Here is a 16,083-nt window from a genome sequence, read left to right on the forward strand (position 1 = left end):
GACTCTGATAGAAAACATTTTATGGCATTTTGTGGCCAGTATGGATGATCTAACTGGTACATCACACTTATCCTTGAAGTGAAATAGCCTACGACAAGAGAGATTGCTGAAAAAGAAGGGTGGAAATTGACTGGGAGAGGAATACAACGGGGAAAGGTGTGAAAGAGGGAGGAGGAGGAGTGATGGTTTGACAGCATTTGACTCCCTGGACAGACATCTGGTCATATTTGAATTGTGTCTTATCTGATGTCGAGATTAAGAAGAAATTAGTTAGAAAAGGGAGTCAGTAGAGCTGGTGGTGATTCTATCTGTCTTCCAACCTATAGAGAGAGAGAGACCTTTACATTCTTTATTGTGAGGATGACACACACACACACACACACACACACACACACACACACACACACACACACACACACACACACGGAGGAGGAGAAATGCATCAGCCTTCTGTCATTTCCGTTATTACTGTTTTTGTTCATAATAATGTTATTTAGGCGGGAAACACGTACAGTATTTGTGATATACGATGTGATGGAGTCGTCTTCACGCTTCAGTGACTGCAATGTTGCTTTATGTCGCTTTCTCTCCGTGTGTGTGTGTGTGTCTGTTGTGTGTGTGTGTGTGTGTGTGTGTGTGTGTGTGTGTGTGTGTGTGTGTGTGTGTGTGTGTGTGTGTGTGTGTGTGTGTGTTGTGTCATTATGATGAATGTCTTTGCTCTGTTGGGGCTCAGGAGCAGTTGTCTGTGGATGACACCGTGTGTGTAGGTGGTGATGTATCATGACCAAGGTCTCTGTGTGTGTGTATGTGTGTGTGTGTGTGCGTGTGTGCGTGCGTGCGTGCGTGCGTGCGTGTGTGTGTATGGACACATGATGGAGTCCACAAGCCATAATCGTGTGTGAGGAGGTGTGTGAAGGCCGGAAGAGTTTTGCTTCATGTGTAAATGAAAAAAAACCTCACAGTAGACGTAGCTGGTAAGCTGACAAGAAAATTGTTGATTTCCACATTTTTAGATATAGACACCCCTTTATCTTTTAAAAATATGGACAGAAAACCCAAGCAAAATGATCAGAAAGTCAAACATGCAAACCAGCTTTGTGGAAAGTGAATATGCTAAATTGCAGATGCAAGTGGAGAAGAAGGTTGCTAGGAGAAGAAGCTGGGTTTTACATTACTATGGCGACAATGCAAGAAGGAATTTCGACCTGCCACTTCCTACTGCGACCAGACCCTTAACTGGAACAGCGAGTGGCGTCAATTAGCGGCCATATCACACACTCTATGCTTCACACGGACAGAAATAGCCAAGTACACCCAGTGATGTGTTGATCTGGAGAGTGAATGTGCAAAGATTTGCTGCTTGTGTGGAAACTTTAGATTCTTCTCGTGCATCTTGCTTACTCTTCTCCACTGCTGATGATCTGCTCATGATTGACTCTATTTACTCCGTGAGCCATGTTGCATTCAAGGCCTGCAAAACCCAGTATTCATTCCAATCTCTCTCATTGTCTCTTGGTTAGCCGAGCTTCACTATCGAGCTCTCCTTGATTATTTTTACCGCAGCACATTGCATTTAGTCTCTGTGCTTAGTCATGTCGAATACACACATAGGTACACACATAATGTAGATTAAGCTCTGCGAAGAGAGTTTTCTGTGTGCAATTGTACGTGTCAGTCTCCTGTTTTCTGAGAGGAGTATTTCATCACTTGGCCTTGAAACGACTGAAGCATGCACATGCTTTCAATGCTGCACATTGCCACCCACACAAATACGCAGAATGCACACCACGTGAGACACACGCGCGCATACACAAACACAGTCTCCACGTTGTTCACATCATGTCCCTGGGCTGTAGTGATGGGCAGAAAAACAACTGAATCCAAAGAGACTTAGTGAACACAGTGATCATCTCTCTTCCTCTCCCGGTATATGAATATCTCTCCTCTCCACCACCTCTTCTCCTCTCGCTCTTGTTGTCTTATTCTCAATAGTCAGCCATGCATTCGTTCTGTGCAGTGGCATTACTCTGCCTTGCCAGAGGGAGAGCTTACCTCATGCATGTCTCAGTCGATTTTTTTCTACCCCTTCTTCCCCACCCCTCGATGTATCCCTCTTTGGCCTGTATCTTCCTCTCTTTTCTCTCTTCACTCCCACTCTCTCCCTCCTTCTCCATTCAAGCGTGCTAAATGCTTTACCTCTGTCAACTCTTGAGTCTGAGAGGAGCTCATTATTGTGGAGAAGGAGAGGAATTTGGGATTAGGAGCAACATTTGTGGACTGAGGCTCTTGTTCAGCTAAAAGAGCCATCAGATTTACAGAGAAGGGTAGACTTACCTGCGTTAGTGTGCGGTATTATTCACTAATCGCCTGGGTTAGGGTTTCAATGTGATTTTAAAGTGATTGCTCCTTGAATAGGCATGACTCTTTTCCTGGCAAAAAGGAAACTCTTGCATATCAACCAAGTTTAACTTTGATCGACCAATATTGATGATTTAAATGATCTTTCTTCTATATAATGCCTCAATGAAATATGGATTAAAGTTATGTGAACAGAGGACTTCAGGTTATTACTAAAGGTATTGGCAGGCAAGTTCCATGAAGCTATTTTGACATGTTGTCTTTTTGCACATATTTTGCACTCCAGTTTTGTAACTGGACTTATTTGGAAAGAGGTTGTAAGATAGAGATCAGAGAAACTTAAATAAATAGCTCCAGAATAGCAGAAAGTTGACCAAGTTGTGTTTTTGGCCTTTCAGGGTCAGACTCCAGTATCTACCTGTCATACCTTATTCACACCAACACAACTCCGGTTCAAGCTCCGTGCTAGAGCTTTTCAGGTTCAGAACTAGCACGGAGCTTGAACCGGAGTTGTGTTGGTGTGAATAAGGTATGACAGGTAGATACTGGAGTCTGACCCTGAAAGGCCANTGTGTGTGTCTGTGTCAGAGAGAGAGAGAGTGTGTGTGTGTGTGTGAATGTGTGTGAATGTGTGTGTGTGTGTGTGTGTGTGTGTGTGTGTGTGTGTGTGTGTGTGTGTGTGTCTGTGCGTGCGTGTCTGTGGGTGCGTGGCTGTGGGTGTGTGTGTGTGTGTGTGTGTGTGTGTGTGTGTGTGTGTGTGTGTGTGTGTGTGTGTGTGTGTGTGTGTGTGTGTGTGTGTGTGTGTGTGTGTGTGTGTGCTGTATGTGCCTTTGTGTGTGCCTTGTGTGTGTGTGTGTGTGTGTGTGTGTGTGTGTGTGCGTGTGTGTGTGTGTGGCTGTGTGTGTGTGTGTGTGTGTGTGTCTGTGCGTGCGTGGCTGTGTGTGTGTGTGTGTGTGTGTGTGTGTGTGTGTGTGTGTGTGTGTGTGTGTGTGTGTGTGTGTGTGTGGGTGCATGTGTGTGTGTGTGTGCGTGTGTGTGTGTGGTTGCATGTGCGTGTGTGTGTCTTGGATGCTGACATGATCTCCAGTTTGGTTCTTGCTGTTCTGAATGTGTTCTGTTTGGTTTAATGCACTTATTGAAAGTTGCTTTGCATAAACCGCTCAGCTCAATGAAATGTCATCTTTGTAAGGTACTATATCCATACTTTATTAAAATAAGTAAACTACGTCTTAAGTTACAGGCTACATTTTTAACAAGACGACGACAGGACCCATACATATTAGGTCAAACCTGCATTAAGAGACAGCTGTTGGAGTTCTTGCTCAAGGACACATTGGCAGGGCCCTGGAGGTGAACTGTCACCTGTCCACCTACCAACCATAACACATGTGCAGGGACTCGAACCAGTGACCATCTGATTTCCAAAATGAGTTCCTGTCACTTCAGAATCAGATCAGAAGTCCTTTATTTGTCCCGCAACGGTTACATTTACACGATCACAACAGCATATATTGCAAATAAACTTGCCAAGTATGCGCACGTTATGACAGAAAGTAAAAAAACTAAAACAAAATAACTGATATGTACACCTTGGTCAAAAAGTAGCAGTATATTTGTTTTTAGGTTCTTTCTAAAGGCTTTAAAAGCTGCATATATTGGTGTCATTACATGAACAAGCCTCTGTGTTACTAAAACCACCTATCTAGGTGACCTAACCCTAACCAACCTATCTTTCTTTTGTTTGGTCGTTTTTGTATTTATATCACAACCAAATATAATGGAAAATTCGTAATGAACTAAATCCAAATGTGTTGTTATTTCTGGGTTATAACTGATCTATGAAGCATTGACAAATTAGATATTATCAATCGATCAAATTATAAAGCTGTAATAATGGCCACATTTTTAGAAAGTGGGACCCACACATTTAGACAAAGAAAATTCATTTACAACTCTGGTGTTTGTTAGAATCTGGTGTTTGTTAGACTCTGGTGTTTAGGAAGGTTTTTTTCACCCCTCAAGCTTCCAGTAAACATGTTGCGTAAAAGGGGAGGGGGGGCGGGGTGCAGTCAGCGGGTTTACACTACCTCTGCAGAAGGGGTGGAGTGCCGTTTATTGAGATGAACAGCAGCTGTATTTGGGTACACCCTTGTTCTTTTCAAGTGGGGATGTGTGTTTGAGTGCATCCTTGTGTGGGTGTACCTATGTGTATGTTTGTACCTACTGCCTGTCCAGCCCATCCAGCCCGTCCCCCGTCCCCCCGGCATTTGTCTCTGCTTTAACAGGCCTCCTATAAAGCTCAGTGACAGCAGCAGGCTGCGTCACCTCCGCATTAACCCTTCACCTCACAGCCCCATGTCCCTACAACACATCCCTCTGCCTGCTCGTTGTGGACTTGTGACTTGCTTCCTGGGCAGCCACTTGAAAAGCAGAAGTATCAACAGCTCTCAGATCAGTCCTGCAGACCAGCATGAGGCAGAGAGCACACATCGAGAAATTCATTTACAGTGTGTGTGTGTGTGTGTGTGTGTGTGTGTGTGTGTGTGTGTGTGTGTGTGTGTGTGTGTGTGTGTGTCAGAGGATCCGCTCCACGGTGGATGAGAAGGAGCAGAAGCAGCTGCTGATGGATCTGGACGTGGTGATGAGGAGCAGTGACTGTCCCTACATCGTCCAGTTCTACGGGATGTGTGTGTGTGTGTGTGTGTGTGTGTGTGTGTGTGTGTGTGTGTGTGTGTGTGTGTGTGTGTGTGTGTGTTGTGATTGAAACCATGGTATGCTCCTGCCTGTCACATGCTTGGATACAAAAAGAGAATCTTATAACACACACACACACCTCAAACACCCCCACCTCCTCTGTGCCTTCAGCTCTGTGAGATAACCACTCTTAGCTCGTCCAATTAAAACTGATTAAAGCTGTGCTCACTATCAGCACAGCCAATGAGGAGCCAAGTGTGTAGAGTGGGGGTGTCAGTCTGTCACACCTCAGGCTGAGTGTGCTGCTGGGTATCCCAGACCTACCTACACACATCCAAACACTTTTTAATAAAAGGCTCTTTTCATCACCAATCAAACTTAGTTGCACATCACCTCTTTCAAATGTTTTTATTTTGTAGTTTGCAAATTAGGAAGAAGACACAAACAGCAAAGACAGATTCTCATACGTGTTCTGACTTTGGCAGAAGGTGTTTCTAAACGTGTAGAAGCCATCACCCCCAGAGGGAAGCTGTGAGACAGCCTTTCATTCAGGGCCCCTGCCAACATGCCTTCATGTTCACATTCTCCTGGCTGATCAATCAAGCCTTTAGCTGCACCTACAATGACTATTCCATCAAATCATTGAAATGATTATAGGAACCAAGATTTGGTTACTCTTAAACAATAGGTAAGTGAAACACGGAGACATCACATGCGCTTAAGAACAGGTTAGCCACATTTATTTGACAGAGAAACAAAGAGATAGTAAAACAATCAGCCTAGTTTACAGAAGGCGTTCTGACCCAGCGTGTGACGTTAAGGATGTGCTCACGTTCAGACTGACCTCCACATAGAGTGGTTCAAGTCCTGGCTGATGATGGGATTGTGAATGCCTTTGTGCTCTTCTTCAGTGAACCACGGGAAGTTCCCTCAGCAGGAGGACTCGTACGCATTCGAGGAGGACAGCAGCAGTGAGAGTCTGTCTCCAGAGCAGCAGCACAGCGAGGAGTCAGAGGCTGCTGCCGCTACGCCCTCCTCCTCCTCCTCCTCCTCCTCACCTGCCCTCTCCTCCCTCCCACAGGTAACACATCTGTCTGTCTGACACCCTGCCAGCTGCTGTCACTGCTTAGCTTCTGCTGTCCTCTGCTGGTGGCATAGAGAACCTGCACTGCACTCCATTGACCTCAGGCCAAAGATCTTGTGATCGAAATTCATACCAGAACAGGTTTTATCACTGTATATAAATATATATATGTATATATATATACATACATATATATCCACCTCCTTACAACTAAATAATTAGCGCTGTTTAAGTGCCTACTTAAACTTCCTGGAGCCCTTTTGAAAAAGAAGGAAGACATTTTAAGTATACTTCCATTTGGATTAGCGTATACGGACATTACTTACATACAGTGGGCCTTCATTGTCCTGAGGGAGATCAGCAGCTTGTTAGCATTTAGCTCAAAGCATTGCTGAATATATGGACAGCCGTTATGGACTGGGGGGCATACAGGTGTGTGCACTGTATTCACTGTTTGATTGTGATGTGTGACCAGGGACGAACACACCGAGATCCCCCCGCAGACCACAGCCAGGATGAGGGGCTGTCTGCTTCTGACAGGAGCCAGACTTCTCCCCCAATACCTGTCCCTGCTATTGTGAAGGTCAGCTAAATGTATGCACTTGGCTTGTGTGTTTCTCACTGACTGGTGAAGAGCCGCTCACTAATGTCCCCTGCTTCCTCTCCTCAGTCCAAGTCTTCAGACAAGAACCGGCACAAGAAGCCCAAAGATGTGAAGCCCAAGGTGAAGAAGCTCAAGTACCACCAGTACATTCCTCCGGACCAGAAGGCAGAGAAGTCCCCCCCGCCCATGGACTCAGCCTACGCCCGCCTCCTGCAGCAGCAGCAGCTCTTCCTGCAGCTGCAGATCCTCAGCCAGCAGAAGCACGCTCACACACACCCGCACACACACACTCCACAGGCCCAGGCTCAGCAGCGGCAGCCGTCTTTCAGCTTTCAGCCTCACCTCCCCTCCCAAGCAAACAAGTGAGTTGAATCAAAGTCCCCACCCCCCTTTCTGAAGATTTTAACTACAGGACAGTACAGTCTTGTTGTGAATGGAGTTTGCTTGGGTAAAGTCACTCCATGAACATTCAGTGATGTAGAATGAAGGGTGATAATATGAGATGCGGTTAAAAACTCTGGAGTAGTTCATTCAGATTACTATGCGTTAGTTAAGCTTCACTTTCTTATTCTCAACAAGCAGAACTTAACGGTGAGTAAGGGTGTACATTGAAGTTGGCTAAGTACTGTGTATAGCATTAGTGGAAGACGCTTAACAATGAATAGAGCTACTTTTTGAAAGCTTGCCTTATAAGAAAATGCTCCCACGTCTGTAATGTGGTTCTCCCTGTGGTTCTCCCTGTGGTTCTCCATGTGGTTCTCCCTGTGATTCACCCTGTGGTTCTCCCTGTGGTTCTCCCTGTGGTTCTCCCTGTGATTCACCCTGTGGTTCTCCCTGTGATTCTCCCTGTGATTCACCCTGTGGTTCTCCCTGTGATTCACCCTGTGGTTCTCCCTGTGGTTCTCCCTGTGGTTCTCCCTGTGATTCTCCCTGTGATTCACCCTGTGGTTCTCCCTGTGGTTCTCCCTGTGATTCNCATTTCTTCCAATTTTTCCAAAGGTCTTCTCATCAGGGCTCTATAAATAAAGAACTACGGCAGATCTGTAATATGTAATGCAGCCGAACCGTGTATTACAATGCCGTTATGTGATGAAGAGAAAAGCAAGAACACTCGGAATTAAGTATTATTTTATTCTTTTAAAATGTTGTCTGGATTTCATATCATATAAACATCAAATCCCAGCATGCATTGCGGCTAAAACATCCAATGAGCGAGCTTAAACCATTGCTGAGGATCTTGGGTAATCGCTCGAAATGCCTACGTCTGTTTCTGGTTATTTTTATTTTGAAATGCAGTTCCTGAAGGACGCCAACAAAGCCCGAGATTATGGAATTAAACCAATAAATAAAAGCAAGGATAATTGTGTGTTATTGGTGAGTAAATAACAGTGTGTTATTTTCAAAAGAATAACAAATTAGAAGGAAAAAAAGATTTAAAAATACAGATTTCAGTATTCTGAGGCTCTGAGCCCCATTTATTTTCCTCACAGACGGAAACAAAAGTCCGAAATTATACGATTTAAAATAAAAGCAATAATTGTGGCTTGATATTGGGTAAGAACATGTTTTTATGAACCACACAGCTTCCGGTCCTCCACGACCCGACCGGAGAAAAAGACGTGCTGCAGGCACAAAACACATTACCAGTAGAAATACATTGCTTTTAAAATCGTGCTGTGCAACACGAAAAAAATGGGAAAATCGTGTTGGTGAACACGAATCAATAGATTACAAATCGTGTTGGTGAACACGAAATGCCATGAGACTGGGTTGCCTATTGATACTCTCATGTCCGAGCAGGTGACACCAACAGCACCAGAGGCGTGGTGCGACTAGACAACTCTGTATTACACCTCAGACTTCATCAGAGTGGAAGGTCTGGATAATGATCTGATGCACGATGAGCAGCACCATGATTATCACTGACAGCGTGATGAAAAGAGTACTGTGATGGCAGAAGCTATGGAGAGAGAAGGAAAGACAGACAGAGAGGAAGAAGTGGATAGAGTCTGTAACAAGCGTATTGAATAGATTCGATAACAAAGTCTGGCATGGAACCATCTTCATCAATTAGAGTAAGTGAGAGAATGGTTGATCGAGAGAGATGTTTATGCGGTTAATACAAATATCTATTTCAGCCGAAATCATAATCAATACGCCCTTTTATAGAGCCGGTTTGCAAACAACGAGACGTTCTCCTGTGCTTGATAATGCGACCAAATTATTACCCCCCGCCCCCCCGTCTCCCTGCTCTTTTTTCGGTCTCTTTCCTCGTTTCCCCGTCTCATACACCCTCGCCGAGACAATATGTCATGCGATGGATATAATTGCAATAATGCAATTTGGTTCGGAGGCGGATTGAGAGAATAATTGGACTCAACCCCACCGAAGTGACAGGCTAATGATTTAGCATGGCCACTGGCTATTGTGAGAAGCGAGGGCTTTCAACGCTACTGAGCTAATTTCCTCTGATGATGGTCTTAGCGCGTTGTCTTTGTGTCGGCACAGAGGAGCGCATGGCCATGAGGCGGACAGCTAGATGATGTAACCCACCCACCCAATGCCAAACAAACACATGTCTCTTGTCTGAGTGAAGCCACCCACTGTTCTCATTTACTTCATGCACAAAATGGGCCTTATTTGAGGGAAAGATAAAGCAAATCCCAGAGAAAGACCAAGTCCAAAAACAGGCCTTATCTTTATTCACTTTCCCCAGACACATGAGCTCCATAGGAGACCAAAGAGGGTTGCCAAGAGGAGGGAAAGCATTAGCATAGCCATCATAGCTAATTGCGAAATCTTACAGTAAGGCAAGACCCCGACTTAAAATGACTGCAGCAATTTCAGCCAGTTGGATGTGAAGAAAACGTGTTTGAAGTAGAAATGATGATGCTGCTTTCATACATTACAATATGCCAAAGCAATGTGTGTGATGTATTGTGATAAAACAGGCAATATACCGTGAAAGCACCTCATGGTACAGCTGTTAGACTTTCTTCAAAGAGACATTCGAATTTGAATCGAGCGAGTACCCATCACTTGCACAACAATAACATGGAAGTGTTTCTTTTAGTGACCAGTGTTGAAGTGTCACATCTTGATTCTGCTTCTGTTTGATGAGACGAGAGTGAGACATTTTCTCCTACTTCTGCAAAGTACAGCTCAAGTGAAACAACCACAGATAAGCTTGTTTCCCAGTCTGCGGACATGATGTGAATGTGAAGTGTGCAAAGTCAAAAGAGGCTGTGAAACTGTGTGCTTCGTGTGGATCTACAAATGTGTGTATTGTGTGTCTGTGTGTGTTTGTTGGCAGACTTAGGCTTGAAACCAGGCTGGTGAATGTATTTATATCAGCTCGTTTTATGAGCCCTGCAGCTGGTGAGATGAAAGGGTAACCGCAACATAGGCAGTGTGTGTTTGTACATGTATGTTTCTGTATGTGGGAGCAGATTATTAATGACTTTTAAGTGGGGGAATCTCACACACTTTAATGAGTAGTTTTCTGACATTTTGTGCCAGAGGCAGACATAGTGAGATGTTTTGCTATGACAGTGTTCTTCTCTCTACCCTTTCAGTCACTCACTATCATGTTCTTCCTCTCTTTTGTCCTGTTTATATATTTTGTTTCTGATTTCTTTTTGTAGTGTAATTTCTCCATCATCCTTCCATAATTCTTTTATTTTTCACCCTTTTTAGCGGCCATCTGCTCCTTTGTTCCTCTCTGGCTATGTTGTTGTCATGCACTGGCATGTAGAACTGCCCCATGATTCCACAAAGAAACGCAATACAAAAGGAGAGCATAGAGAGAAGCTGAAGATGAATGGAGTCGGAGAGGAAAAACTATACCTGGCATCCAAAGAATCACCACTGCTGGGCGAGGTGAGGGCTAAAGGACGGAGGAAAGCATTTATAAAGGCGAGCACCAGGAAAGCCTTTCTCTCTCCTCACATGCTCTCTCCCTCTTAGCCAGAATCAATGCTCCAAAATCCCCCAAAGCCAGATCCTCTTACATCCTATCAATTATTCAACCTGCCTCTGTTGTACAACCACTCCTGTTTACAAGGACTGCCTGGCCAATTGTAAATGTTTGCGTGCCCGCTGAGCCCCCATCACCTCCCAACCACACACGTTGATCACACAGTGATTTAGCTCAACTCTGCCCCCCCCAACACCACTCGCATCTGCACTGACGGGGCATCTGTCAGGCTGGCACAGAGGAGGCGGGTAGCCCTGAGCGCTGAGGGCGAGCAGGGTTCAGCGGGGGATGAGAGACGCCAGTCACCGCCTGTGGAGCTTGTCGGGCAGGCAGAAGTCCGGCTGAGGGCATGGCATCTGGCCGGCCAGTCCGGGCAGATGTGCAGCCACGCTCGGGGGGGCTCTGAAAATATGTGTCTGCAAATCAGCACCAGCAGGAGAGCTAGTGGTCAGAAACTGTGAGCGTCATTTCTCAATGCAAGCCTTAAAAATATATTAAGGGTATGTTTCCCCCATCCAATCAGTGACTGTCAATTATCAAATGGAAGTGTAATAGTCATGATGACATATATCCATAACTGCAATGGTGGTGTAATGCAATCTGTTATTGATGGTTTCTTTGGTCACTTTGATATAATTTTAGGCAAAGACTCTATTTGTTTTGCATGACAACAGCTAACATCTAATAACTACAGCTCCCTTGAACGTGTTCAATCATAACACCCTCATGTCATTGTTTCCTCTTAATAACTATAATTGCTGCTGTCTTAAAGACTGCAGATAGCAGCTTTTTATATTTCGCACTAAGACATAGAAACCAGCCAGTACTGCTGAGATAAACTGCTTAGCCTCAGTTTAGGAAAATGCACCCCAGCATGTGAGAGTCATATTTTTACCACATTTTGACCAGGGGCCTGCTACAGGGCAGGGAAACCACATCAGCTTAGGATAAAGCCATCGATCCGAACTAAACTGAGGCAAAAACTCTCAGATCCAGCCTTGGCCCTGAAACTCATCACATAGTGTTAAGCAAGTTAAGATCCAGTGCTGGTTGTATTTTGCAATAAGAAAAAAGTGTCATTTTGAAAGAGGTTTTCTTTCTTGTTGGAATAGAAGCTAGAAGTTCCTGTCTTGTGTCAAAGTTGGTTTTCCACTTGAGTAGTTTCTCCCTTCCGTTAGAATTGTGTTAGCTGTAGCAACCCCCAAAAACTACAAGAGGCAGCAAATATAAGCATAACTGTCACAGCATAAAGAATTGCAGCATGTTTTATGATTTAAAAATGACAAGGCAGTCAAGTTTCTCTATCTAGTACAACATCATTTAGTTCAGAATGCGGACAAAAGGAACACAGGAACTTCTTTCAGCGTTGAGTGAAAGAAAAACGTACTGACCTTCAAATGAACTGCATTTAATGTGAGCAGAGCCTTACTTATAACTGGACAAAGCCATTTTCAATTAGCTCGTTCAACCATTATCACACAATTGTACACTGGTAACGTATAGCCGGCATACTTGGCATACCCACTTGGAAAAACTTTCTAAAAATGCATCTTCCTCAAGGACACATAGACAGAGAAGACAAAGATCGAACCTTCAACCCTGTGATTGAAAGGCAGCCTATCTTTCTTGAGCCACTGTCTCTCCATAACAGAGGCCAGCTGGAAGGGAGGCTCAGGGGTTTGGCTCTCCCTCATACTACAAAAACCACAACATTGCACATCTTGTGAGGTCTCTGCTTGTAATGATTTTACATTTGCAGCAGCAGGCCACGGAGACAGTGGAACTAATGTTTTCTGTGTGTTTGGTCCTCCCTTCTTCTGTCTCATCACTTTCGCCGTACCTCACCTGACAGGGAAATGTATTAGGGCGTTGCGTCTCCACCCAATGTACCACACAGAAAGCATTTCTCGGGGAAACAAAACATTAATTTCTGTAAATAAGGAAGGAGTTGCACATTTGAATAATTAATTATGAATAATGCATGCATACTTAGCTATTGTTGTCATTGGTGTAAACACTGAAACACTTACTAGAAGGCTATTTATGTACTTAGCATAAATGGGGGCTGTTTGTGTGATAGTTAAATTCAGATTTGTGTGTCATCTTCGTGTGGAGGCTGTTTGTTCTAAGATGTCAGGGAGCTTGCTACGCGGCTGACAAAAATGCAGCGTGACTCTAAAGTAAATGCAATTTCTTCAAATTAGAAACAGGCTCTAAATAGCAGTGTTACCATACCATATTCGCCAGCAAAGTGCCCAGGGCCACGCACAACACTGTGGTGTCTTTAGTCATATGTGCAGCTTTGCCAGCAAGCAACACTTTTCCCCTTGCAAGCACTGGAACCCATCACATTGTCATGTTCATATGTGTAATCTTATAGCTTCAGTGGGCAAAATTGAATCTGTTACTTCTGGCGCATGTCTACACAAAATACCATGAATACAATAGGGATATTGTATGGAAATATATATTGCTGGAGACGGATAGCTGCTGTTGACATTATCAGTGCATTCAGCTCTTGAATTTTTTGCATGTTGTAGCATAAAGGCAGGGAAAATTACATTTACACACAGATATGAAATGCTTACATTGGCCATTTAAATCCCCCTTTTGCAAACACGACTACACCACACACAGATACATAAAGAGTATAGGTTCTCGTAATGCAAATTGCACAATAGTGGCAGTTAATATGCATGTATGTAGCTCATGTGCTGTTCCAAACACACACACGTGCACACCGCTGGGCTCCTCTTTATCAGCTCTGCTCACATTGGCACCGACACATGCATTGCCAAGACTGCCAGGCCGCGGCCATGCTAATGCAGCCCGTTAGTCTAACAAAAGCTCAGGTCAATGGAGCCTCCAGTGGCTAATTGCTTCAGAGAGATAAGTGAGTTTGACGACGCAGCAAGGAAGGGCTCAGCGAGAGGAAGCAGCGAGGGAGGAGATGTTAATGAGTCCCCCGCTCACTCCACCGTCAATATCGGCCCGTCGCAGGCCTGCCGCAAAATGAATATTAAAGGAACTTTTGATTGTTTGCCGGGTTTTTTTGTTTGGTTTCATTGAATTTTAATGATCTGCCTTGTGGTGTTTTTGTCACATATTCTATGCTGGGTAAGAGAGTGGAGTTAATGCAATTAATCCCCACATCACCACCTGACGGCTAACCAGCCAATAATTTCACGTGACCATGTTGCACTAATCCAACACGCTGCACCAGAATACTGAGTGAAGAAGGCCACTGTGTACTCGATTGAGATGAGTGATGGTAAAAGTCCTCGATGCCATTATATGGGGTTTTAATCGTGTATTTTTGAGAGCTTTTGAGCGCAGATTTGAGTAATTATGTGTCACAGTTATTGCGCTAAATCGATGTGATCTGTAGAAGGAAAGATTTTTGGCTTGAGTTGATTTGTTCTCTCTGAAGTGACAGTGACATGCCCATGCAGCTGCTGCGACCCGGCACTGTTAACACCGATCAGATCGTCTTCATTAGCTAATCTCCCTCTGATTTACATTATATCAATGTCAGTTTCAGACAGCAGGAGGTGGAGCCCGTTTCCTCTACAATGGCATAACGCTCTCTTTTCCTCCAGCTGACTCAAGTTGTCACACATCTTCCCCCCTCTGACAGAGTCACTTCATCTGAAGATTACCACTGAACATGAATCCTGAACTCATATTTCCCGGATATGGCTGGAGGCTAATACAAATTGGACTTGACAAAAGATGATGCATAAGCAAAGACAATGATGTTTCATCCCTTTATTTCTTCCTCTCTAGGTACCCATTGTGTGAATTGCCGACGAGGATGGACTATTGGAGGCGTTTGGTTTGACGATTGCAAGTGGCCTCTCAGGAGCCACCCAGACTTCACGCATAAACAAAGACACTTAAAATACTCTTCACACGCTCCATCTCTCTCAAACAGTATACCTCTCTATTTTGGGTTTTTCTTTAAGGTATCAGCGTTCCTCTGTTTCCTTTCTCTCAGAAACTGCCAATCCTCTCTCATTAGCACATTTTTCTGCAGTCATGTCCTCCATGCTGTTTATTTGCCTCTGTGGGTCCTGGCCTCTGGGGACCACCAGTTGATTACCCGTGGAGATGAAAGCAACCAGTCTCCATTTGGGAGGTTAGACCCCCACCGACACATTAAAGACACATCCACTTCGAGTTAAAAAGCAAGGAGAATGTGTCTGTAAGCACAACTCATACAGTAAGTATATTTATGTCCTCATTTCTGAAGCCAGCTCGTAACAATAATGTTAAATGTGGATTTAGTGTTATTTGTTTTTTTTTACAAAGAACGTATCTATAGACCCATGGATAGACTCTGATACCTGTTACATTTTCATGTTATGTAACAACAACTCATTAAAGGTGAATATGGTAATATCAAATCCCTCCAAGATACCTTGGGGCCTCTTAGCCGGTTCAGTTGTCTCCCTTCTCGTAAATTGGCAAAAAACGGCCGAGGAGTGTGTGTCTGTTGTGCTGCAGGGGTGGCCAGACTGTAGCAGCTGTAAATATATGTACGATGCACTTTGCAGATTCTCTTGTTAAATAGCGGTGACCCGAGACGAGCTGTGAATCTGTCTGAGGCGAGTCCTCTCCGTCCGAGGGTGGAGCTGCAGCGTCAAACCCCAGCCACCAGGGAGCAGCGCGGCGCAAATTGTCCTCAAATATTGATTCTGCTGCAGAGAGCCATATAGGGGAGGGGGGGACAAGGCGCCAGACTCATCTACAGAACACCAAACCTCTGGAGTAAAGAGAAAGAGATGGAAAGAGAGAGGAAGAAAGGGGAGGGAGGAGGCAGAGAGAGGGAGGAAAGGAAACAGAGCCCTCTATGGTTTAAGGCTGCACAACTCCGGAGACATCTTGCCTTTCTCTGCTGATTCCTATTATCCCTTATTAGTAGAGGTGTGGGTGGATGGGAGGTTTGTGAAAGTTATTGTCTATGTAGGTGTGTTTACAGCAGAACATCATCCTCTAAATGGACTGTTGTTGTTGCTGAGACACTGCTCAAGGAAACAGGGCATTGTGGTGTGACTGGCCTAACTGCAGTGCTGCACCGTAGGCCTACAAATATTCCGTGTCAGTGGTCCCGGGAGGAGCCCAGTGCTATCCAGGCCTCTCAGTAATGAGAGAGTGGAGCTGCCTGGTACTAGCCCTGCTGTCCCCCTGCTCCCTCTGGCTCTGAGCTCAGCACTGGAGCTCCCACAGATTTATCATAGCTCACAAAGCAGCATGTTTGAAAGCAGAGGCTCTCACTCACCGAGGAGAAGCCCCCCGACGGGCTAACCCCTGGGCACACTGACCCTATAACACATTCACATATCAGAGAGGCAGTTCAAGAATGAC

At 44.7% G+C, this 16,083-nt stretch overlaps 1 protein-coding gene across 2 annotated transcripts in view; it reads right to left on the bottom strand.

Moving 5' to 3' along the window:
- Positions 1-16,083, bottom strand: part of LOC104966124 (stromal interaction molecule 1) — a 583,137-nt gene that overhangs the window by 436,416 nt on the left and 130,638 nt on the right. The window lies entirely within an intron of this gene.

This window comes from Notothenia coriiceps, unplaced genomic scaffold, assembly GCF_000735185.1.
Source record: "Notothenia coriiceps isolate Sejong01 unplaced genomic scaffold, NC01 NC01_scaffold00037246, whole genome shotgun sequence".
In the NCBI taxonomy this organism is placed as follows: Eukaryota; Metazoa; Chordata; class Actinopteri; order Perciformes; family Nototheniidae; genus Notothenia; species Notothenia coriiceps.